A 25,827-nucleotide genomic window follows, 5' to 3' on the forward strand; every position below is an offset into this window, starting at 1 on the left:
GATTTTTTTGTAGGTTTATATGCTGCCATTAGTAATATGGTCTCAATAATGCTGAAACAATATCTAATTTTGGTGCCATTAATTCAACCCAAAGTTTGCACATGCTCAACACATGTTCTACCAATGAGCTACATCCCATTACTGAATAACAATTTTAATGTCTTCTTGTTGCTGTACTTGAAGATCACAATGAAACAAATAATGGAAATGCTCATACCTAGTTTCAAATAAATTAGTTACTTTTACAGTTTGTTCCAGATTTTCCAGTTGAACTGAAATGTAGATGCTGTGTTTTGTAATAGACTTTCTTCAGTATATTTTTGTATATTTCTAGTTGGTAAATTAATAAGTCATTTAAGTTTAACATAAATCTGAAAATAACTGTCCTGATATTTTTTGTTTTTATTCATGTCTTGTCCACCTCTTTAAAAGCATCTATTTGTCATTATCATAAACTGGGACTAATGTGATGAATTGCAGCAAAGCCACAGTTGATTTCATCTGTAATTTGATGCGTATATTCATGATAACTTGCTAATAGTTTTCTTCATTTCATGGCCTAATTCCTATTATATAGTGACTTTCAGTACAAAGATAATTGTAGCCATCTAAAATCCATTAATTTGGCATTGAACCCCCATGTCCACACTAATGAGGGTGGCAGGGTTTATGTAAAGCAGGAGTGATCTGAGGATCAGTGAGAAATCTAGGAGATGTGGACAGGCAGTGAGGTGGAGACCAGGTTACCTAGCATCTCCTTTATTCTTTGTGAAAGTATATTGGAATTATTTTAGCAAAGCTTTAGAGATGTGAGGTGTGGGGTATTAATTTGAGTCTCTAATAAGAGAGGGATAATAACCTCTGTAGAATTCACCACTACCAATGAGACCTGTGTAACCATTTTTGATTGAGATTTCAGTAGTTTGTTAAACATTGCAACTTTATCAAGGGCAGTATGTAGAGATACAGGGCTCTCCCTGTTGTGTAAGGAATGTGATAGTGACTCAGCAGGAGTACACAGTCTTCTATTTTCTTAAGGGAATTCAGAAATAAACAGCAGCTTACTGTTGTATGTAGTGATATTTTTTTTCAGAGTAAACATCATTATATAATAATAATAATAATAATAATAATAATAATAATAATAACAATAGTAATAATAATAACAATAACAATAATAATAATAAATTTTTAAAGTGAACTGAGTAACAAAATCATTAACAGAAATATCAGGTAGTTGCGAGACATCTTGAAAAACAGCCAGCTGGTACCCTGAAACTACAATGTGTATCAGAGTCTTCTCTAGAAGATTTAGCATATTTTCACATAAATTTAAAATATAAAGACAGGATTTAATGAAGAAACTAAGACAAATGACAAGTCAAGTATGTAGAAAATTGAACATGTCATCTGTAAATCAACACCTGCTTAAGTAATAAAAGTTATTCTGGGATACTAATTTCAATGAACAGCTTTCTTTATATTTTCATTATAATTATGTAGCCAGAATTGGGATTTATAGATGTGTAATCCTTACCAACTGAAAAGCTAATATACCTTATTATAGGAACTTAATCTACTTTTCAAAATGCTGGTATAGATTATGTTTTGTTGCAATTGAAATTATGTAAATTTTGTTGTTTGAGTTTGTGTCGAATATTTTCAGTATCTTATTTTCATATTGGGTTTTTCATACTTTTTTATTCATGCAGATGGGTGATCTTACTACAAAGATGAAAAATGCATCTTCAAAGCATTTACATTTGAGAACAAACTATGACTGTTTTATGCAGAACTTGTTTTTTATAAAAAGTATGCAAGATACATTTGAAAAAATAGAAAGGAATCAAAAGAAGTTGGAAGAAAATGTAGTAAACTTTCCAAGGCACACACGAAGCACTCGAGTAGAACGAGGCCAAGGAGTATGGTGGGAATGTGACATTGAACATCGAGCAAGATGGGATTTAGAGGAGAAGCAAAAACAAGTATTTCTGATTTTACAAGCTATATTACTTATCTGCAATTTGCTTTAATTCTTTTCATTGTAAACTGTATTTTGGATATACATATTATAGGTGTATTCTATATCTCTTGAGGAAAGATGTTGTGTAGATTTCAAAGAGAAGGAAGACATTTGATGCCCCTTCAAATACCACAATTTACATCATCCTTTCAGCTAATTTGATCTGAGTAATAATTTTCATCAGATAACGTTTGGATATTTGATAATAGTAGGCATAGTAAGAGTATGAGGAGAAAAAAAATGTGATGCAGAAATATACTTTTGAATTGTTAAGTTAAAATTTTCAACTTTCATATTTTGAATTGATTCTATTATTCTTTAAATTGTCAGATGATCTGAGTGCTAATATGAGAATGATTCATTACTTTGAGCACAGATCAATAGTAGATAGCCTAGCCTGTGTAACATCCTGGGTTCCATTCGCAGTAGAAAGCAGGAGGAGGAGGGCAGGGAATGAGGAGGGAAAGGGGGAGAGGAAGAACCCAATTATTATTGTTTCAGATTTAATGTAATTGATACTGATGACAGAAGTTTACAGTCTAATATTTTTTTTCTTCACATTTAAAATTGCTGTCTGGATTTTTTACACAGAACTAAATAAAATAACTACATAATAATTATTTGGGTTCTAATTATTTTTAAAATATATTCTTTTTTATGTTCTTTAGACACAAGAAGCAGCTCCGGAAATTACAGAGCAGTTCAGAAAGACTAATTTTACTTCAATAAGAAGTCAGATGGAACTCAGAATTAGCCATCTGGAATCTGAACTGAAAATTCTAAGAAATGCAACTGAGAGAATATAGACACTTCCATATAGAACAATCCAGATTCCACAAGTATGTCAAAACCTAGACTGAAAGAGAGCAACTTAGTCTCCTTAATTTGTGTCTACTGCATAACTTTGAGACAGGTTGATGAGATCGGTAGCATGCAAAAGCTAACTAGACCCTATAATTTGTGTAAGTAATGTTAGGAAATGAATGTACTCTTGAAATATTAGTCTAGGAAGTTTATCTTTCACTCACCTTTGTATTTTACATCTGAAGGTAAACTATTAAGCTTTCTTCCCTTAGTGTTCTCCTATATGTAATCTGGTCTATTAGACTTTTAGTTAAGTATTTTTGAAGTTTTGTGATTCACATATTAATATTGTGACTGCTTCTACTTGGAAACATGAACAAGTTTCACAATTTTTGAAAGATTATATCTGAAACCTTAAGTGTCCAGTGTTGCTGTAACTACACTCTGAGCACATTCTGACACCTGACAGATTAACTGATTTTTATTTTAATTTTTTAATATTATCCTTACATGGTATCTAGAGACAAAATGTTCTATATAATTTTTTCTCTCTACATTGTCATACTTGTGATGATGGGAAGTATAACCTGCAAAAGTGGTTAAAAATATTCTGATGATCCGTGTTGGGGCCTGTGAATGACGGAATGAATGGGCAGTCTCCTGAAGCCCTGGTAACAAATTTATGGGCCAACTTTCTAGGCAGCAGCTTTAATCTATCTTGTTCTGAACCAGTGGCTATTGCTCTGAATTGTCTCAGTGTCAAATGCTTAATTTATCTAGGTAATAGGTAGAATATACATATGATGGTAATAAATGCTTGACAATATCTTCAAGGAACATTCTTTAAGTGCTTGAACTGGTTCACTAAATATGAATCTTTCTAGCTTTACTAAAATTTTCTAGTTGCATATGTTTAAGGAAACCATAATGATTTAATATACTTCAACATAGTAAAATGACTTTGGTAGTCAAATAAACTAAGGTATACATCATCTGCTATATTTATCTTTAAAATACCAATATTTCTAATGGCATCCTCAAGAATCTTCCAAGGAGAGTCTTTCAAGAAGGCAGCATTGTTACTTGCAAAGTCATACATCGCTGATTTCTGTCTCTCTTCCACCAACATTGTTTTAATTGGAAGTTTGAAGCCCCCTAGAAATATGTACACTTCTTTAGAGAAATTACAAACCCATAATTGCATACACTGTCTCTGTTCTGATTCTTTTCAGTGTTGTGCCAACATATGGAGAGTTTCTACCTACTCTCTTTTTAAAATATTTTTTTTAGTTATAGATGAACAGTACTTTTATTTTCTTTATTTTGTGTGGTGCTGAGGATTGAACCAAGTGCCTCACATGTGTAGGCAAGTACTCTACCACTGAGCAAAAATCCCTCCACTTACTCTTATGGAAAATTTAAATTATTCTTTTATTTGATGAAAATTTTGAAAGTGCATTTTAACATAAATAATATTGAGGTTAATTTTGACATAATTTAACAACATGAAATGTAATGTGCTCTAATTCAGTAACCAGTACTTCCACTTTATCCCCCCCTTCTTCCTCCCTGTGTTCTCTTTCTTCTGCTCTACTTATCTTATACTTATTTGTAGTTTTTAAGTTTTTTTTTTAATTATGCATTATGAATATACATGAAGGTGAAATTCACTGTGATATTTTCATATGGATTCACAAAAAACTTGATCAGATTCATTTCACTATTCCACACTGAGTGCTTTCCCCAACTCCCTGGCTTGGGTTGGGTTAGGGATAGGGTTAGAGTTGCATTCTGGAACAGGAGCCCTTCAGTACAACCAGGTGATTTCCTTCATACTAAGACTTCATTTGAGTGAGTCAAATATTAGTCCAATAATGATGAGTTATATTTTTAAGAGCTGAAAAGAAAAACAATGTCCAGCTATTTTGAACCCATTTGAAGATATTTCTATAATATTTGACAATTTTTTATCAGGGGTATTATTACAATAATGAAATATCTGCTTGAAAATGAACAAATAAAAGATACTACCTTGCTTTCATTGCAGCTTGGTTTAGAGCTTCCATGTTTTTTTTTTCCTGGTTTTTTGTTTCTTTGTACCAGGGATTGTACTCAGGGACACTTGACCACTGAGCCACATCCCCAAACTATTCATGTTTTATTTAGAGACAGGGTCTCAGTGAGTTGCTTAGGCCTCATGGTTGCTGAGGCTAGCTTTGAACTCAAGACTGTCCTGTCTCAGCCTCTTAAACCACTGTGATTACAGGCATGTGCCATAACACCCTGCTTCAATGTGTTTTGATGAACTTCTTATCACATAGTAAAGCCATGCATATCTATGTTAAATGTGACCTCAACTTTATTCTTTTATTTGGCATTTTGACCTAAAAAATCACAGGAGAACAAATCTAAGCTTTATAAAACAATGCTGAAGTTAAATAGTTATGACAGAAAGAAATAATTTTAGTACATAAATTACAATTTAATTTAATAGCTGATATATGTTTTTTTCAGTTTCTTAGCTTACATGAATATCTTTCTGAAAAAATGAGAGAATCGGTTTTGAAGTGCTTCAGAGTCATGAAATTGGATGACTATATACAAAAAGAGAATGAAAGTTAGTTGTTATGCATGATGCAAGTATAAGTTGTTCTTATTAGTTCTTACCAGAAAAAATGAGATAATTTACCATTTACACAACAATGATAAATTGTGTATGAATGTAGACACAATGCAAAGGGGATTTGGGAGGCAACTGTTTTTCCAATGTATTTCTGGGAGAAAGTGATGTTTCTTTTTTACTTATGCATAAGCTAGTTTATTTAAAACTTAATGTAATGGTTCTACATTTCCTTGTGGAACATTAGTTTTCCATATCATGTTAGACTGAATAGAAGAGTGTTTTTTAAACTCTCTCATCACGATACAAAGATATGTCTCCATAATCACTGTAGAATGCCTTCAAAGGTGAAGGGAGAAGGAGAGGAAAAAACTACTAGAGAGGAAAAGTGATCAAGTTATTTTATGTGCATCTGTGAATATGTCATAACTACTTCCTCTATTATATATAGTCTAATGCACCAGTAAAAATTTTTGTTTAAAATAATTTTCTTTAAAAATAGAACATAAAGACAGGAATGGGAATTCTGTCAGTCAAAATCATTTGTTTTCACATCAAATGTGTAAAGGCATTAGACACCACCTTATTGTTATCACTACAACATACTTACTATGTTCAGTAATATATTTTAGACCCTATTTGGGGAATTAGTAAGAGAAGAGTTTTATACAAAGAACACTCTACATGGTGATATTTATATAAGATTTGGAAGTGTTTACCACATATCTCATCAAGTGCACATCTATATTGAGCCAAATGTTTAAAAACTGCTGGTCATAACTTCTGAAATCAATTACAATTAAAGAGATATGTATTTTTTTCAATTCTGAATATCAACAAATTAAAGACCTTAAGTGTGAAACTGCTTTTTTCCCACTTCTGCCCCACTATGAAAGTCTCACCCTGTACACTGACATTCTTTAGTGGGAAAAAAATGGCATCACCAATTTTCTGTGGTTTACAGCCAAAAGCCCAGACTGACTTAGTAACAGTCACACATTTAAAAAACCCTGTCATGACTCTGTCATTAGTTTACATTTGCCTCAAGAAAAGTATGAAATTTCTTAGCCAAAAATTAAAATATCCAAATCAACTGGATTTTTGTCAGGTTACTCAGCCTATCTCATCTCACTTGCTTTACTGCCACTTTGCTCTAGATTCTAGTGACACTGGACTACTGTGATTCCACAAGTGTTCTTTCTCATCTCGGTGTCTGCATGCACCTCTTCCCTTTCTCTCACAATTTCTCCTTTTACTTCAGGTGTTAACTCATGTATCACTTCCTTTGAAGGACCTCAAACACTGACACAAATTTGGGACCGAAGTCCCTTCTAAGTGTTCCAGTAGTATCCTGTTTTATCCTTGTCCTAATGCCAATGACTCTGTATGGAAATTTCCTGATTGTCTGCTTTTGAAGCTATGGTATATGACTGTTGAGACGTGTCCATTATCATCTCCATGTTGTCATCCCAGTTCTTGCCAGAATACCCTAGCATATGGTTGTCAAATTTATGCATAAGGGGTGGAAAACCCAAAGCTCTGATACTCAGTCATAATGACAACTGTGTATGAAAATATGGGCAGACTGCATTCCATAGTGATTTTGTATTGTGGACATATCTATTTTTCTTCTTATAAACAATGAAAAGTTCTAAACTTCTTCACTGATTTATACTTATAAAATGTTTGAGAAAAAATATAATTTTTTTTTCTCTTCACTTGCTGCAGAATTTGAATCCTGACCATGGGAGCTTCTGCCTTAAGAATTACTAATAAGACAAGACAAGATCTTCTTTTGGAAACATCATAAGGATATACAGAGATTTTAAGAAAAAAAAAAATGAAAGCTAATATTGTGTTTTTCAGACTGTTAATATAATATTTAAATTATTTATGAAATGTGATGTAAATACTTTATTGAAATGGATATGTGTAACATATGATGAAATTATCAAAATATGAAAATTATTTATATCTGTAAGAAAATTTGAAGTGCAAGTGCAAACCAGTTTTTATGGAGATGTGTTTTCAGACTATCTAAATGTTAGCATTTAAGCTCAATTCAGCAACCAAGTCAACACTAATTTGGTAGATCTAAATATCACATTAATGATGGATTATTTATATTATATCACTGAATATGGGTCCAGAGAATTAGGCAACATTATTTTTACATGCTGGTTACTATATTCACTAATGGATTAATGTATTGCAATTATTATACTGCCATCTTTAAATTTATATTTGAGGCACTGACTTAATAATTTTTCTAATAAGAATATTTGCTTAGTGGTTTATCTATATATTTTTTTTCCTTTTCTGTTTATACAATCTTGGGAAATAATAGTAAATTTACAGGTTCTAATATAAAGTACTTTTGTCTGCTGAAGCATTTTAAATTGAATTGCTTACATATGCTATCATTTATGATATTTTTAGTATTTTGTACAAGTCAGAACATGCTAGATAACTACAATTCAACATTCATTCATTATGAATATATTTTTCAAATATTAACAGGTAACAGCATAGTTGTTAATTATATCAGTTTCATTATGAAGGTTATTGTTATCTAGCATGTTCTGACTTTTAGGAAATACTAAACCTATCATGAAAGATGGCATATGTTAACAATTCATTTTAAAGTGCTTCGGTGGGAAAAAGTACTTTGCATTAGAACCTGCAACTTCACTAGTATTTTCCAAGATTGTATAGAGAAAAAAAGCAAAAAAAAAAAAAAAAAAAAAAAAAAACACATTAAGCAAATGCTGTTTCTCAAATCAACACCTATACATTCTATCATTATGCCTTCGACCACTTAATTCTCAGATTATTTTCATGTTTTTCTAGTAGCCTAATATTGTTCTTTATAAAAAAAATATTTCATTCATAGGCATGAAATGAACTTAATTGTTTTATTTTATAGATGCCTTCTGATTTAAATATTCCTTAGTCTTTTTTTAACCTTCATGACCTTGAATTTTTCAGGGGGAAAGCTTGTAGAATGTGCTTAAAATGGATTCTCTTGTTTCTTTATGATTGGAGCTAGATTACATGTTTTTGGCAAGAGTACCACAGAAATCAATTCTATGATTTTCACTTTGAATCACATCATGTGACCTATAATATCCTCATTACTGCTGATGTTAATATTGGTCATTAATGGGGTATTTGCAGGATTTTACTTTGTAATTATTATTTGTGTGAAGATAGTTTGAGACTATAAATATAATTGTGTATCATTCACCACTAAATTTGTTCATTTATTATACCTATACAGATTCATGGTTTATTGTATTGTGTTTGCTGTTACTTGCTAATATTTAAAAAAATTATTTTTCTTTCAGAAATGTTCTATTTTGATAATCTCAGATTTATAGAAGATTTAAAACTGTAGTGAAAGGAATTCATAAGAAACATTCCCCAAATGTTATTCTTCATTTCTACATAAGTCTAGGTACATAACAGTTTTTATCTCTGAACCATTTGCAAGATGCACACAATGTCTTTTTATTTGTAAATCAAAAAACTCACATTTTCTAAAAATGAGAAATTATCTCTGTAACTATGGTGCAATGATCAAAATAGGTAAACTATATTGTGAATATCTACTCTACAAATCTTATTCAAAATTTGACAGTCATTTTAACAATTGTCTTTGAACCAAAATAAATCCAATTTTGGGAAATTTTAATATCAATTATTCACTGTGTCTTGTTTCTTCTTCTTCTTTTTTTTGTGTTGTTCTTTGTTATGTTTTTTTAATCTGGGATGATTTCTGGGCATTTCTGGGCTATTCATCATATCTTTGATTTTGATTTTTGAATGGTGTATTTCAGTAGTAGTTCTATAGATGTTTCTTCAGTTTATATTTAAATTTTAATTTTCATAACCAGTGGATAAATGCTCAAAATATTTGACTCTCAAATTAACCTGAATGCTGCTGGTAGATTGCACACAGGGATCCCTGTTCCACCAATATGTCACTATATTTGGTGATATTAAAATTAATACCAATGGAATTTGCAAAATATTTCTTTAGAGGAGCACATGATGAAGACTTTAGGCTTTGTGGACCAGAAGTTCTCTGGTCATAGCCTAAAATCTGCAATATATAATAATTGAATGCCTGATGGCATTCCAGTAAAACTATATTTTCAGGGTAAGTGGGTGAGGCTCAGTGGTAGAGTACGTGTATAGCACATATGAAGCCTGAGGACAAATCTCAGCATGGCAAAAGAAAACAACAACAGAAACACTTTATTTGCCAAAACAAGCTACATTCTGGATTTAGTCTTGATTTGGTGGCCCAATGTTCCTCTAATGCTGTGAAACTTCAGTGGTGACCTGCGTGCATGTCTTTTCTTTTGTATGCAGGACACACTTCATATGCACCACATCATTCTTCTACAGACTTTCTGTACAATTCAGTTTATGAAATAAGAATATTTTCTGAATTTGCTCTCAGGTTTTGTTATTGAATTCACCATTTCAATATTAATAAGTACTTTGCATATCTGCCCTTGAAACTTATTCTGTTATCTTTTTAAAAATATTATTATTAATTGTTGATAAACTTTTATTTTATTTATTTATTTATATGTGGTGTTGAGTATCAAAAACAGTGCCTCAACCATGCTAGAAAAATTCTCTAACACTGAAAAACAACCGCAGTCCTATGTTATCATTAAAAATAAGAAAATTAATACTCAGTTTATCTAATAAATCAGGAAGAAATTTTCAAGGTGACTGTAGATTAAATTTTTATGAATTTATTATTTAATACATTTTTAGCATTTTTCGTGTTACATATGTAATTTTTAAAATGTTCAGAGTTTTACATATGATCATTATGTAAAGATTGAAAAATACAGTTAAAGAAAAAAGATTATTCTCCATTATTCCACTTAGATACAATGTCTTTCAAAAGGAGGGTCTGCAAACACTAAAATCAGTTTTTAATTATTTTATTTTATTTTATTGATTGATTGATTGAAGATATTCCAATCTAATCCAGAATATGCTCTACCCTGAGCCATATCCCAAGTCTTCCATTCATTTGTGAATCTCACTCTTGTGTTTTTCTCTTCCTGCATAACTAAGAATTACTTTTCCCAAAGTTACCATTGAATTTTACTTTTAACACGTCTCTACTTAATTTCATGCACTTAAATTTACAATTACTCATTCATCAATGGAACATTTCCATTTCTAATAAAAAGAACTCCCAAGTGGCTGAAGGGAGTTTAGACTCCACAAAAACAGCTATACAAGTGATTTCTCTTTCCCACAACCACACATAAATATATATAAACAGCCTCAATACCCAGCCAAATAGTTGTAGTAAAACTAATAAGAACTGGAGATAGAGGGCAAAACCAAGAACAGCCAAAACCAAGAACAGCCTCACTAAATGGTAAAGGAAAACTTTTGCCTTTCTCACAGATCAGCTTTTCCCCCAAGTTGACACCCCAGTATGATCAGGAGAAACTGCCCAATTCTCAGTTTTCCTTTTTTGGCATCAGAGAAAGGAGAACGTAGCTCCAATATTCTGGATTTTTAGGGAACTGTTTTCTGTCTATTGTGACACAGAACTGGTGGCATATTTTGATAATTAGTCACACTGAGAAAGGGGAAAAACATTGAACATCAAAGAACCTACAGTGCAGATACCAGGTGGAAGAAAAGTTTATATACTTTTGATAGAATTCCACAGCTTTCTTCCTGGAAAGCTAAGTGTCTGAAGAGAGTGTGTCCACAGAAAGGGTGACAGAGCCCTTAAATACTTAACTGGGCTTGCTGGTGAAGATCTTCCCCTGTGTGCAGCCACCAGGAGAGAGAAGTTTGAAACTAAAATTCTCAACCAAAGGCAAACTAGTTCAAGGAGCACCCCAAGAAAAGCCACAACGCAGAGCCATGCTATCCTGTTAAATCTGTGGGGCCTAGAAAATGAGGTTTCTTAGTGTTTCTGTTAAGAAACAAGAATGTCAAAAATTTCAGTTATTAAAGTATTAAGAAATACTAAACAATGAAAAATAAATGACAATAAATTAAATATTAGGAATAAATCTATCAAATATATAATTGAAAATACAAATGATCATTAAATTTGTGGTTCTCAATCTCCCTGACCCCCAGTACTGGGGATGGAACCCGGGGTACTCCACCACTGAGCTGTACACACCATCCTTTTTAAATGACCACTTTTAATTTTGAGACACTAAGTGCCCAGGCTGGCTTCCAACTTAGGGTTCTCTGCTTCCTTCCACCTCTACCATGCTGGGATTAAGGGCATGAGGCACTGTGCCAAGCTTCTCAAACTTAAATAAAGGGAAAAAAATAAGGCAAGTGAAACTTTAATACTAGTGTTGAGAAAGAATAGTAACCACAGTCCAGTAAAGATAATTTAACAAACAGAAAGTTCAGGAGATTGACATGTACATTTTTCCAAATGATTTTACTTGGGAGGCTGAATCAGAGCACAAATTCAGGGCCAGTTGCAACAATTTAGCAAGGACCTAAGCAACATTGAGACTCTGTGTCAGATTAGTATATGAAAAAGTTTGGGATGGATCTTGGTGAAAGACTACCACTGAGTTCAATCTCCTATACCAATGAATAAATTAATCAAAATCACAAAAGAATATGGCAGGTAATTAATAGAAATTCTCTTGAGAACCAAGAAGGAGGACTATTTTTAAAATCAATTTCAAACAAAAATAACTCAGTAACAAATATGAATGGATAAATTATATCAGAAAGGGGACTATAAGCTACCATTAAGTAGGCAAGCACACAGTATAGGTTAATAATTGAGTTCTAGGTAAATTGAAGAATCAGATCATTATATTCTAAGGTGTTTCAATATGTTCTGGACTGCAGAATTTTATCATGGAAGTCTTGTTTTATTAATATAAAAAAACATGAATATAAACTTAATGGCATAAAAGTTGTACAAATGAATGGAAGTGGAAAAATTTAATTAGAACATCTGTAAAGAGAATCTATAAAACAAGAAAAATACATTCCAGATATAGAAATCCATAAGTTAAAGAGATTATTCTCATGTCTAATCAACAGTTTAATGAGGAGTACAGATAAAGGTGCATCTTTGTGAGTACTTCTAATTAAAACAGCACTGAAAGTGAAAAAGAAATGAGCACCACTTCTGCAAATCAGGAGACAGTACCATTTTTAGATGGCAAAACACTTAATTTTTTCAATTAAAATCTTGAACCTGAGGCATTCCAGCTAATTCTGTTTATATACTTATATAGAAAATAGAAACATTTAAGGAAAGAAAGGAAATAAATGACATATACACAAGAAAGATTAAAAGTTCTTCATTATTAATCTTATAATGTTTCAATTAGAAAACCTGATATATTGTAAAAAAAAATCCTCAATATCTTAAAATCACAATGAGATATGAATAAGAGATAAATTTGGAAAATAATAATTTTATTTATGTTAGGAATTGGGACACAATAAATTTCTGTTGCTATTGTCTGAAATCTGTAATAGACAATAAATGAATGGGAATGGACTCATTCCAAATCTGTTTATTACTGGAATAGTGGCAGGGTGATTGCCTACTATGAGTGTGCATGAAAGTCCCTGAGATTGATGCCTAGCAGCTATAAAATAACAGAAAATAATCGAGAAGATGCCTTTATTTACACATATGACCATGCTGTGGATTGTTCTACAGGCATGAATTTGTTGATCTTCATGCAATATCCAACTTTCTGCTAATGTAGCAAATCACTTTAAAGGTACTTTATGTAACTCTCTTGCTGCTTTGTAAGCATATCTCAACTTCTGTCGCACAATATTTTTTATGTGACTATGTAAAATTTTCAAAAATTCAGATTTCTAAATGACATTACTTAAAATTTTTCTCCTCTTTTATTTCTGTTTTTGAATTCAATTAATCCATATGACCAATTTGTATATTTGAATAGTACAAAATATCCTGGAATAAGCTAATTTGTGTCTACAAAGAAATATTGTTTTTGAAATATTTATTCTTCTGGTTTTCCCCTTCATTGCTAAACCATGGTCGGTCAATGAAGCAAGCCATCAATTCAAGTTAGGGCAAGCTTTGACTTCCCCTGATGAACAAGCCATGACAAGGCTGGAAAGACAAGTCAAGGTCATGCAAGGCAAGGCCAAGCAAGTCTTAACTTCTCAGCAGTCATGCCACGAAGAAGCAAGGCAAGGCCAGATAAGGCAAGGCCAGGCAAGAGTTAGCTTTCCCCTAATAATCAAATCATGGCAAGAAAGTCAAGACCAGACAATACAAGTGTCAAATTAAAAAAAAAAAAAACAAAAAAACATCAGACTGTGTCTCACAACTGATTCCTCAGCTGGGTCTATCAGTGAGATCACCTAATATAACTCATTAATATGGTCTCAGCTACCTTCAGCATGTGGTATTTGGGTAGCCAGACTTTTTTATGATGGCTTGGGGTATCTCAGGATAGAAGGCAGAGGTGTGTCTATTGTCTCATTTGATTTATTCTTGGAAGTCACAAAGCTTCTTTAACACTGATGCAATTGGTCATGGTTCTGCCCATATTCAATACAGAAAACACACTACCTAATTCTTAGTGGGCAGGTAAGAAGTGGTCAAACAGACTGCTCACTCTGCTCAAAGTTGTTTTACCAGGACAAAAAGCCCTGTGACTCCACTCTTCATTACACTTTGATGTCTTCAACTATCACTATAATGTTTAAGTTTCCTGTGTATTCAAAAAGAATGAAGTTATGAATGATCCACTAATGGTCTTAAAATATCTTCGAATAAGATGCAAAATTTGTACTTTATGTATCTGCCAGAATACTTAGTTGCAGGAATTAAACATTTATTGAAGGGCATTAGGTAGCTTACAGATTTTCTAAAGGGGTCTGAGAATCTGGGTTGGAAATTATACGGTTGGGAGAAACCATAAAGTTATACTGCATATTGCTTAGGGAAGTTTCTGATGCCACTGATACTGAGCAGACATTGCCTCTCACCCAGCACAATGTTCCAGAACCTCTGGCCATTGCCATCTCTGAAATCTCATGTCCCATGCCTTTATTCTAGCCAAGGTGGATCTGTGCAGAACCGACTTCTGAATGTTATTTGCATCCCAAGAGGTGTCTTATGCATATGTACTCAAAAAGCTGATGTTAGCCCTTTTTCTTTGTGTGAGATGCAGCCATGGGAAGAGAAACTGTGTCCCATCGTCCCAGATGTGGAACACATATGAAAGCCTAAATACGGTATATGACATATAATTCTGTGATATGTAATGGTTATAAGACTATAAGTACATTAAAATAAATATAATATTGATTAATAGCAATGTGATAATATATAAGTTCTCAATGATAAGTTCAAGCCTATTTTAATGCACCTGTATTGATTTCATTGAAATAGTCATAGAATTGAGTTCTTGGGAATTTAATGGGTTAAGCCTGAAAATCTACTCCAGGTCTACAAGGGATGCATAAGGTTTTACTAGACAGAACAGAGCAGTAGGGCATTCATTTAAAAGTCATTACAGAGAAGTAGGAGGCCAAGAGAGGTCAAGAGCAAGTATTGCAGCATATAGTAAAGGCCTTTGCACTGAAATTATGCAGAATATGTGTATAGTGAAGGTCAAGATAGGAGGTTAGTATAGTTTTTTCATTCACTAGAGTACTTTTCGCCCTTTACAAATTGTATTTTCCTTTTAACTATTTGAAGGTAGTGTATGCCATGGCAAATAAACATGCATTACTGATTTTGTTACAAGAAACAATTCCAGGTACTCAAGAGACACTAGCATAAAGGTTCAGATAAACAGGCCTTAGTTCTAAGGAAGTCTTTATAGATTTTTATTTTCAGTTTTTGTTGCAGGGCCTGACCTTGGAACTACATGGAGGAATGCTTATCTTACTCATTGTTCAACAGGGAAGTCCTAACATAGAACACTATATTCGGGGACAAAGTTCTGTCAGAACACTGCCAAGTGCAATTTCCTTGCTCCTTTGACAAGGAGTTATTCCCCTGTTGGGGCAAGGTCAGCCTACATGTCAGTTTCTGGACTCTTGATGTCTGCATACCCATATGTTGTGAATCACCTCTGGCATATCATGACTGTTATATGTAAATTGGCACATACTCACTGTTAAAGCTATTTTTTCTGTGAAATAAAGCATATGCTCTTCTATGAAACAATCTCTGGAAAGGTTTCTCCATGCCCTCAAGCTCCCACAGTAGATGTTGGAAGGGCAGGCCCTTCAGCATTCTGGTGCTCAAACATTGGATTATCAGGTGATTTTGCTTGAGGGATTCCTGGCCATAAGGAAACTCAAAGCTCAAAACATAAGCAGTCAGGGCAATGAGTAATTTACCTGGTTCACATAAACATACTCATCTACTAATTACAAAACAGGTTTTAAACCTCCAGGGTATAAAAGTGAACTATGAGGAATTAGAGACTTTTTGGCAAAAATTTTTAGCTACAAATCTATGGTTTCCTTTTGAAAGAATATTCAATACCATGTCTGGCAACCAACTGGCTCTGAAAAATGCTCTTCAGCAGGAGTGGCAAATACGTAAACAAGCCTCAAACTTCTTTTATGCTATTTTTGCTAGCTGTTATTGGCTCACTCCTGGGTGGAGAAGAGATTGCCCACTGTTGTTTTGGAGAGACAGCTATCGCAAGAGAAGATCAGAAGGAAAACGGGGGAAGCTAACAAGAAGAAAAGATATTGAGCAAGAGGAGGGTAACACAGATATAGAAGAACATGGGTATATGATGTGAGTTGTTGAGATTTAAGTAGAAATGGAGAAAGAAGAGGAGAAAGAATGTAGAAAGAGCAAGGAGTCTCCTCTTTGGCTATAAGCTCCTATATCCTTCTTTTTCACAGATGTTGCAACAGTGCCATCTAGAAGAGTCAACTCCTTCTGCATACATTAAATCAAGCTGTACCATGTCAGAGATGGCAATGTTAGGCTTAACATAAGGCATGAAAACCAGTTCTATTATTTGTCAATATTATATATTCCAAGCCTTGGAGCCTTTCTTCAAGGTACCAGACCTCATGATTATACATTATATGGATGACATTATTTTAGCCCACCCCTCTGCCCAAGACCTTATTAACACTTAAAGAAATTGATTTAAATAGAGCTCCAGGAAATGTTCAAAAATTAGCCCATTTTCACCTTTTGTGAATCATTTATTAACTCTTGCAGAGATCTTAATACAGGCTCCCAACATTTACATAAAATCTCCCATTACATTAAATGAGTTACAAAAGATTTTAGGAAACAGAAATTGGCTTACATCATTTCAACAGGTTCTTTGAAGGGCTCTACCTCCCCTGTTCCAATGTTTGGAGAATGATCCATACCCTTTGTCTTTAAGAAGATTACCTCCTGAAGCTTATAAAGACTTATAAGAGGTTAATAATCAGCTTGCTGATTTGCATCGTAGCCAATGGGATCCTGACAAGGACATTATTACTATAGTTTAGACACCTCACCTATTTCCACTGGTCTTCTTTTCCAGGAATAAAGTAGAATTTAGAATCAGTGCATCTTTCTGCTGCTTTTTCTTCCAAAATTACTCCCAAATTAGTATGTTTTGTCCAATGGTATTACAACTACAAACTAGGACTCTTCAATTATTTGGGCTAAAACCTGATAAATTTGTCTTGCCATTAATTAAACAGGAAGTAAACCTCAATTTGATAATAATATCCTGTTTCAGGATTCAATTATGACTTTTCCATTGGTTAATCATTTACCTCATTGTAAATCTATCCAAGATTTAATTGATAAAACAGTTTATTTTTAAAGATAATTTGTGATGAACAAATTCCTGGAGCTGACCTTATCTTTACTGATGCCAGGTATTCTGGTGGCCTATTAATTCTTGTTTATAATCTTACCAGGGATGAATATAAAACCTGAACTTATAAGGAGCTACCTGCCTCACCCTAATTATTAGAGTTACAGGCCACCACTTGGGCCACTAAAGCTAAGCCACAATCTATATGTATCTTTACTGATAGTGTTTATTGTGCCCAACTTATAGCCAGGTTTCTCTGTTCCTTTATTAAAGGAAAAGCAAAATCAGCTTTAGATATACTCCTTTATTCTTCTCAAAGAGTGCTCCAAAAATGTACTAACTCACTGTTCATCACTCATATCAGAGCTTATATGTTGAACCCAGAATGCAAAGCAAAGACCACTGACTTCAATTTTAAACCAAATTAAAGCAAGCTTATATTGTGTTCACAAGAGAGCTGATCAGTGAACTGCCTCACCTAAGGTAAGGATCAGAGTACAGTGCCTGGTCTAAGATCAGGGAAGTTTTTATAACATAAAAAGTTACAAAGGTAAATGTATTGGCAGCTTACAGCTGACAGCGTCCTGGGAAGCATAATACAAAGGCAGATAGCAGGTTAATGATCTACATGTTTTAACATCTCAATGTAAGGTGTAAACTCAGATTCCACCATCATACTTAACGAGAAGCAGCTGAGATTTTTAGGAAGGGTTGTTATCTGGTCAGGGAGAGCCCAGGCATAAGTAAGTTTAAAGCTTTGGCAGGGGTTCCAAGCAAGTTTAAAACACCAAAGTGTGATCAGGCCAAATAGAAATATTAGTATTTTACTTTAAAACATTAATGAAATTTTCATGACCTTGTGACAAATGGCTGCCAATCTTAAGATGGAATTAGGCTGGATTCATCACATACTGTTTTTCCTGGATTTCTCTCAAAGTTTAATAATTTAAAAGATCAAGCTATGTGAAATGCATATGGCACTGATTGGGAATCTGCAAGAGTTACATGCTCAATTCCATCATTCAGTTCATTCCCTCAAACAGTTGTTTTCTACACTCAGTATTCTACAAACTAAACAGATAGTGAAAACTTGTAAAAGTTATGCTTCTTTTTTTTGGGGGGGGGACCCTTACAACTTCAAGGAGTCATTTTATGGGGTTTAAAGGCATACCCTTGTTTGATAAATTAAGCACAATTGACACATATTCTGGAATACTTACAGCTACTCCTGTTGCTGGAGAAAAAACTAACAATGTCATTCAACATATGCTCAAATGCATTGTGAAAAAATATTTTCCACATAATGTCACAACACAGAATGGTTCAGCTTATACTTTCAAAATGTTTGCTCTATTCTTTGTACAATGGAACATCAAATATTTTCCTGGAATTCCTTATAACTCCCAAGGACAAGCCATAGTTGAGACAGCGCATCAAAATTTTATGGCTCAAATCACAAAAATTAGAGATGGAATCCCTTGCTAACTGATGCAATTCCTCATATGTTAACCAAAATAGGTTTATTTACCTTATTTTTTTTTTGAAATTTAATGATATTATCCATAACCCAATACAGAAATATTAGCCATTAACAAGCCCCTCAAGTTTCCATAAGTGGTCTGGAAATATCCTCAGAAACAACAATGGCAACCATCAGCCCCTTTACTAACCCTAGTGAAAGCTTTTGCTTGTGTTTTTCCAGAATATGTGGACAAATCTGGATCCCAGCAAGACTTGTGCAACACTTGATGGCTGATTCCCTGGATGCAACAACTGACTCTCAAGATGAGAAAGCATCATCAATGACAATGAACCACAACTTTCAAAAACCTGTGGTCGTGTCAAAGGGTTGGTCAAACAATCTGAACAGATGGGAGAAATTCACATCAAAATGTCTCCCAGGCTTCTATATTCTTAATATGTTCTTTAACTACTTTAATCATTAATAGTACACAGACTATTTCTTTGTGGACCTTCATGGCTCATGCTCCTTTCCTTATAGGTATAGAAAGGGATGGACAATTTCCTCAAATTTTTAGCAATAGTTCTCAACTGTTTGAAGATATTGCTCATCCAATAGGTTTCTCCAAAGTACCCTTGAACTTCTCCATTCCCTTGCCATACAGAGCTCCTTTTGTTGCTGTTCTTGTTGTTGTTGTTTGTTTGTTTAAATTGATTTAAAATAAAAGATGACAGCAGAATGCATTACAATTCTTATTACACATACATACCACAATTTTTCATATCTCTGTTCTTACATATAGTATGGTGAAAACAAAATTGTGTCTTCATACATGTATTTTGGATAATGATGTCTATCACATTCCATCATCCTTGCTAATTCCCTGTCCTCTCCCCTTCCCTCTCACCCGTCAGCCCTATTTAGAATTCATCTGTTCCTCCCATGCTCCCCCTCCCTACCCCACTATGAGTCAGCCTCCTTATATCAGAGAAAACATTCACCATTTGTTTTTTGGGGATTGGCTAAATTCACTTAGCATTATCTTCTCCAATGCCATCCATTTACCTGCCAATGCCATGATTTCATTGACTTTTATTGCTGAGTAAAATTCCATTGTGTATATATGCCACGTTGTTTTTATCCATTCATCCACTGATGGACATCTAGGTTGGCTCCACAGTTTAGCTATTGTGAATTGTGCTGCTATAAACATCAATGTGGCTGTGTCCCTGTAGTATACTGATTTTAAGTCTTTTGGATATAGACCGAGGAGAGGGAGAGGAGGGTAAAATGGTGGTTTCATTCCCACCTTCCCAAGGAATCTCCATACTATTTGCCATATTGGCCGCACCAATTTGCAGTCCTACCAGGAATGGATGAGTGTACCTTTTCCACCCACATTCTCATCAACACTTATTGTTGTTTGTCTCCATAATAGTTGCCATCTGACTAAAGTGAGATGATATCTTAGAGTAGTTTTGATTTGCGTTTCTTGAATTGCTAGAGATGATGATGAATATATTTTTCATATATTTGTTGATTGATTGTATATCCTCTTCTTATATGTACCTGTTCCAGGCCTTAGCCCATGTGTTGATTGGGTTATTTGATTTTTGGTGCTCAGCATTTTGATTTCTTTATAAACCCTAGAGATTAGTGCTCTATCTGATGTGTGAGGGGTAAAAAGGTGTAGGCTTTCTTTTCACTTCACAGATTATTTCTTTTGCTGAGAAGAAATTTTTTAGTTTGATTTCATCCCATTTATTAATTCTTGGTTTAAATTCTTGAGCTATAAGAAAGTTGTGGACTAATCCCACATGAAGAAGATCAGAACCTACTTTTTCTTTTATTAGACACAGAGTCTCTGGTTTAATTCCTGGGTCCTTGTTACATTTTGAGTTAAGTTTGGCCCATGGTGAGAGATAGCTCTTTATTTTTATTTACTTTTTGCTGATAACAACATAACACAACAAATAAGAACTGCTTTTGAGATTCAAAAAGAATCAATAAAAAATTACATGCTGCTATCTTGGTTCTCCTGCAACAAAATAACCTTCAAGAAGAACAAATCAACACTGGCCTGGTGGTTCCAGGCTCACAGCAGTCCCATTCCACCCTACCCTGGTGGGGCATACACCCAGCAGAGCCTAGATTCTGGTGCAGGACCACCCCTTCTGCCCAGCAGAGTACTGTGGAAGCCAAATTTCAGCCCAGACCACCCACAGCCACCTGACTGCAAAGAGAGGTCAAGCCCAGTGACCCAGATTCACCTGTCATGTTTCTCATGATAAACACACTAAGGGTAACTCCAGAACAACCAGGCTGCATGAAATAACCACACAAGAGACAGAGATACCTTTTGGGGGGGGGTGTTCCTGTGATGCTTCCTCTGACTTTAAGTGTCTTCAGAGAGAGAGAGAGAGAGTGAGTGCATACTGAACCTTTTTGTTGAGGAGAAGACATTCAAATGAGGCAAGAGATCTGGTTTCAGGGATTGAGACTATCTTTCTGAACTCTGCTGTCAGCAGGTTGGCTGACATCTAAGAAGGCCATACCCAAAACCAGGGCAAGAGAAATGGACACACAAAGGGCATTTCCATGGAACTTCTATCCCTAATAGAGCAAAGGGGTAATATCACAAAAGAACAGGTGAGCATAGCTCAATCCATTGAGTAACATTCCTACCTCTGAAGATGCATCCTCAACCTCCAGGACTGGGGCAATGTCCAGGTCACATCATAATGTAGTGATGGTGAGAACCTCTCTGCTCCAGGGAGGAGAATGTGAAACATTCAAATTGGCTGCCCACATTTACCCACACCAACTTATGCAGGACCCAGATTCAGTATGCAGAAGCATTCATTGAAGGACACCAGTGGAGTCTGGGAGCCCAACATCGAGTCAAGGTACAAACAATATGCACAGGCACTACAAGAATATAGGGAAAAAATGTAATATCTCAGATCCAGACTGCAATAAAGAAAGACACAAACACAACTTGAAAAAAATAATGGAAGAAAGTGTCCCAAACAAACAAGGACGCTATAATAGCAGAACCCATGGGCAGTGAAGTTGATGAAATGTCAGAGAAGTAGTTCAAAATGTTATAATTAAAATGATCTGTAAATTTATAAATTACCTGAAGGAGCAAACACAGGCAGAAATTGATCACTTCAACAATAAGATAAGAGAGAAAATATAGGTAGCACAAGATTACTTTAAGAGAGAGATAGAGACTCTAGAAAAAAAAGTCAGAAATCCTTGAAATGAAGGATACAATAAAGAAAATAAAAATTTCAACAGAGAGCATAACCAATAGACTATATCACTTGGAAGAAAGAATGTCAGATAATGAGGACAAAGTATACAATCTAGAGCATAAATTTGATCACACAGCGAAGATAGTTAGACATCATGAACAGAACATCCAAGAATAATGGGACAGCATCAAACGACCAGATTTAAGAGTTATAGGAATAGAGGAAGGCACAGAGTTTCAAACCAATGGAATGCACAATATCTTCAATGAGACAATATTAGGTAATTTTTCAAGCATGAAGAATGAATTGGAAAACCAAATATGAGAGGCTTCCAGGATACCAAATGTATAAAATTACAACAGATCTACATCAAGTCACATTATAATAAAAATGCCCAGCATACCAAATAAAAATATAATTTTTAAAGTCATAAAAGAGATAAATCAGATCACATATAGGGGGAGTTGAATTCATATCTCAGCAGATTTTCCAACCCAAGCCCTCAAAACTAGGAAACTGTAGATCAACATATACCAAACTCTGAAAGAAAATGAATGCCAATGAAGAATCTTATATCCCCCAAAACTAAGCTTTAAGTTTGATGATGAAATAAAAACCTTCCATGCAAACAAAAGATAAAAGAATTTACAGTTAGAAAGCCTGTACTACACAACATCCTCAGAAAAATATTCCAAGAAGAGGAAATGAAAAACAATGATGAAAATTATCAGAGGGAGGGATTACACCAAAGAAAAATCTAATCAGAGGAGAAACCAAGTCACATTAAATATCAAAAGTAAACAAAAATGGCTGGAAACACAAATCATGTCTCAATAATAATCCTGAATGTTAATGGCCTAAACTCACTAATCAAAAGACATAGACTAGCAGATTGGATTAAGAAAAAAAGACCAACAATCTGCAGCCTCCAAAAGACTCATCTCATAGAAAAAGATATCCACAGACTGAAGGTGAAGAGTGGGGGGGAAATCGTACCCTTCACATGGACTGTGGAAGCAAGCAGAAGTTTCCATCTTCATATCAAATAAACTAGACTTCAAACTAAAGTCAATCAAAAAGGATAAAGAAGGACACTACCTTCTACTCAAGGGAACTATAGACCAATAATTAAGACTAAACAATTATAAATATATATACCCAAAACAATGAAGCATCTACATTCATCAAACAAACTCTTCTCAAGTTCAAGAGTCAAATAGACCACAACACAATAATTTTGGATTACTTTGACACACCTCTTTCTTCACTAGACAGACCTTCCAAACAGAAGCCGAGCAAAGAAACTATAGAACTCAATAATATAATAAATAACTTAGACTCAACTGACACATATAGAATAATTTATCCTTCAATGATAGAATATACTTTCATTTCAACAGCACAGGGATCCTTCTCTAAAATAGACCATACACTATGCCACAAAGCAATCCTTAGTAAATATAAAAAAGTAGATATACTATCCTGCATTATGTCATATCATAATGGAATGAAATTAGAAATCAATGATAAAATTACAAAAAAAAATCCATTCCAACACCTGGAGACTAAATAACACTCTAATAAATGTACAAAGGGTTGCCAAAGACATCAAGGAGATAATTTTTTAAAAAATAGTGGTAAATGAGAATACAGACACAATATATCTAAATTTCTGGGGCACTATGAAAGCAATCCTAAGAGGAAAGTTCATTGCATGGAGTTTAATCCTTAAAAGAAAAAAAAAAGTCAAGAATTAAATGATTTAACATTACATCTCAAAGCCCTAGGAAAACAAGAGCAAATTAACACCAAGAGCTGCAGAAGGCAGAAAATATTTAAAATTAAAGCTGAAATTAATAAATTTGAAACAAAAGAAATAATTGAAAAAATTGGCAAAACAAAAAATTGGTTGTTTGAAAAAATAAATAAAATTGGCAGACCTTTAGTCATGCTCATGAAAAGAAGAAGAGAGAATACCCAAATCACTAACATATGTGATGAAAATAAAAATATCACAACAGACATTATGGAAATACAGAAGATAATTAAAAACATATTTTAAAAACTTCTACTCCAAAAATAGAAAATATTGAAGGCATCAAAAAATTTCTAGAATCATATAATTTGCCCAAACTGAATCAGGATGATATAAACAATTTAAATAGATCAGTTTCAAGTGAAAAAATAGCAGATGCCATCAAAAGTCTACCAACCAAGAAAAGCCCAGGACCAAATGGATACACAGCCAACTTCTAAAAGACCTTTAAATAAGAACTAGTCTCAATACTGTTCGGTTTATTTCAAGAATTAGAAAAAGAGGCAGAACTTTCAAACTCATTCTATGAGGCCAATATCATCCTTATTTCAATGCTAGGCCAAGACGCATTAAAAAAAAGAAAAAAAGAAAAAAAAAACTTCAGACCAATATCTCTAATGAACATAGATGCAAAAATTCTCAATAAATTCTGGCAAATCAAATAAAAAACAGCTTTTCTGTAATCAATCAATTCCCTGAACCCTGAGTTCAGGTAGTTTCAAAGTTTTATACCCAGCATGTAAGGGGAGAGGCTTACAAATTTACAGTCTACAGAAGTTCACATAAAAGCAGCATTTTCTCTCAGTGTTTTGGGCAAGTTATCCCTTCAAGTAAAACACCTGAACAGTGGAGAGATTCTTTATCTCCCCTTTCTTTCCTCCCCCTGTCAGCTGAAACAATAGAGCCCAATTGGTAATTTCTCTTATCTTAAAAATGTAGAAATATCTGTGAAGCCCAACTCAAGGACAGAGGCTTTGTTTATGAATTTTTACAAACTACTATATTGGATATGTTTGTGAAAAACTAGTAAGGGGGTGTCCAGCACTTGAAGTGCTGGTATATTATTGGCCAGTGGCCAAGTAAACAGGGTGACACAAAAATAGAAAGTTTATCTACACTGAACTCTTTTGCTGGCAGTCCTAAAAATAGCCATGGTAAAGATTTCTGGAGAAGACCAGTTAAGGCTTTTCTGTGGAGAAAGGGGGTGCAACTTCATAATCAAGGTCATAAACTTGTGGTTGTGGGGATGCACCACATTGTTGGCAATGTGGCTTCTTTGTTTGGCCTTTATATTAAACAGAAACATGGAAATGCCCCTGGGGGCTTGTTAGGGGCTATTGCCACCTCTGAATAAAGAATGACCAATATTCCCAGTGCCTTGCATCTTCTTTCAACTGATGGATTCCTAAATTTTTATTCTTGGGCCTGACTCCTGCCCTCAGTCTGACACTGCAGAAAGGCCCAGTGCTGACTATGCATGAGGCACCTTGGAACATTCAAAGATTAGACTTAGCTCTTGTACTCAGTCCTTAAAAGGAAAGTCTAAAAAGGCATCCTTATGTTAAATGGTGCAGGTAACAGTGATATTGGAATTGGAAAGCTTAAACCTAGTAGATACTAAGCCTTCTGCTTACCAACTGAACAACAAAGGATGGCAAGTGCAACCTGTGATTTTGGGAATAAGGGTGTACCTGGGATTTGCTCATCCTTTACTCACATTCATTTCTTCTTAGTGTTCTTTGTGTGGCACCACTTCACCTTTTTTTTTGGTGTAGGCCCTCTTGTCAAGTCTGTCTTTGAGTTTCATAATTTCCTCTCTTTCTTTAGAGACAAGAGGTTGTTCTGGCCTTACCTGTAGCATCTGTGCTTATTGCAGGTGCCCTCACCTGGATAAGCTCATGTCTCCTCTTGCCTACAAATTACATCAAGGTGGAAATCATGGACCCATGAGATCCCAACCACAGCTCATTTCCTGTAGAGTCCCCATCTCCTCTAGTGCTCAAGCTTCCAG

General features: G+C 34.3%; 1 long non-coding RNA gene across 1 annotated transcript; it reads left to right on the plus strand.

Annotated features, from left to right (window-relative positions):
* Positions 1 to 1,762: 1,762 nt before the first annotated feature.
* On the plus strand, positions 1,763 to 7,266 carry LOC143389274 (uncharacterized). The gene is made up of 3 exons (XR_013090124.1): positions 1,763 to 1,985; positions 2,692 to 2,862; positions 7,176 to 7,266. It is a non-coding gene; the product is annotated as an uncharacterized LOC143389274 (long non-coding RNA).
* Positions 7,267 to 25,827: the final 18,561 nt, after the last annotated feature.

This window comes from Callospermophilus lateralis, unplaced genomic scaffold, assembly GCF_048772815.1.
Source record: "Callospermophilus lateralis isolate mCalLat2 unplaced genomic scaffold, mCalLat2.hap1 Scaffold_530, whole genome shotgun sequence".
Lineage (NCBI taxonomy): Eukaryota > Metazoa > Chordata > Mammalia > Rodentia > Sciuridae > Callospermophilus > Callospermophilus lateralis.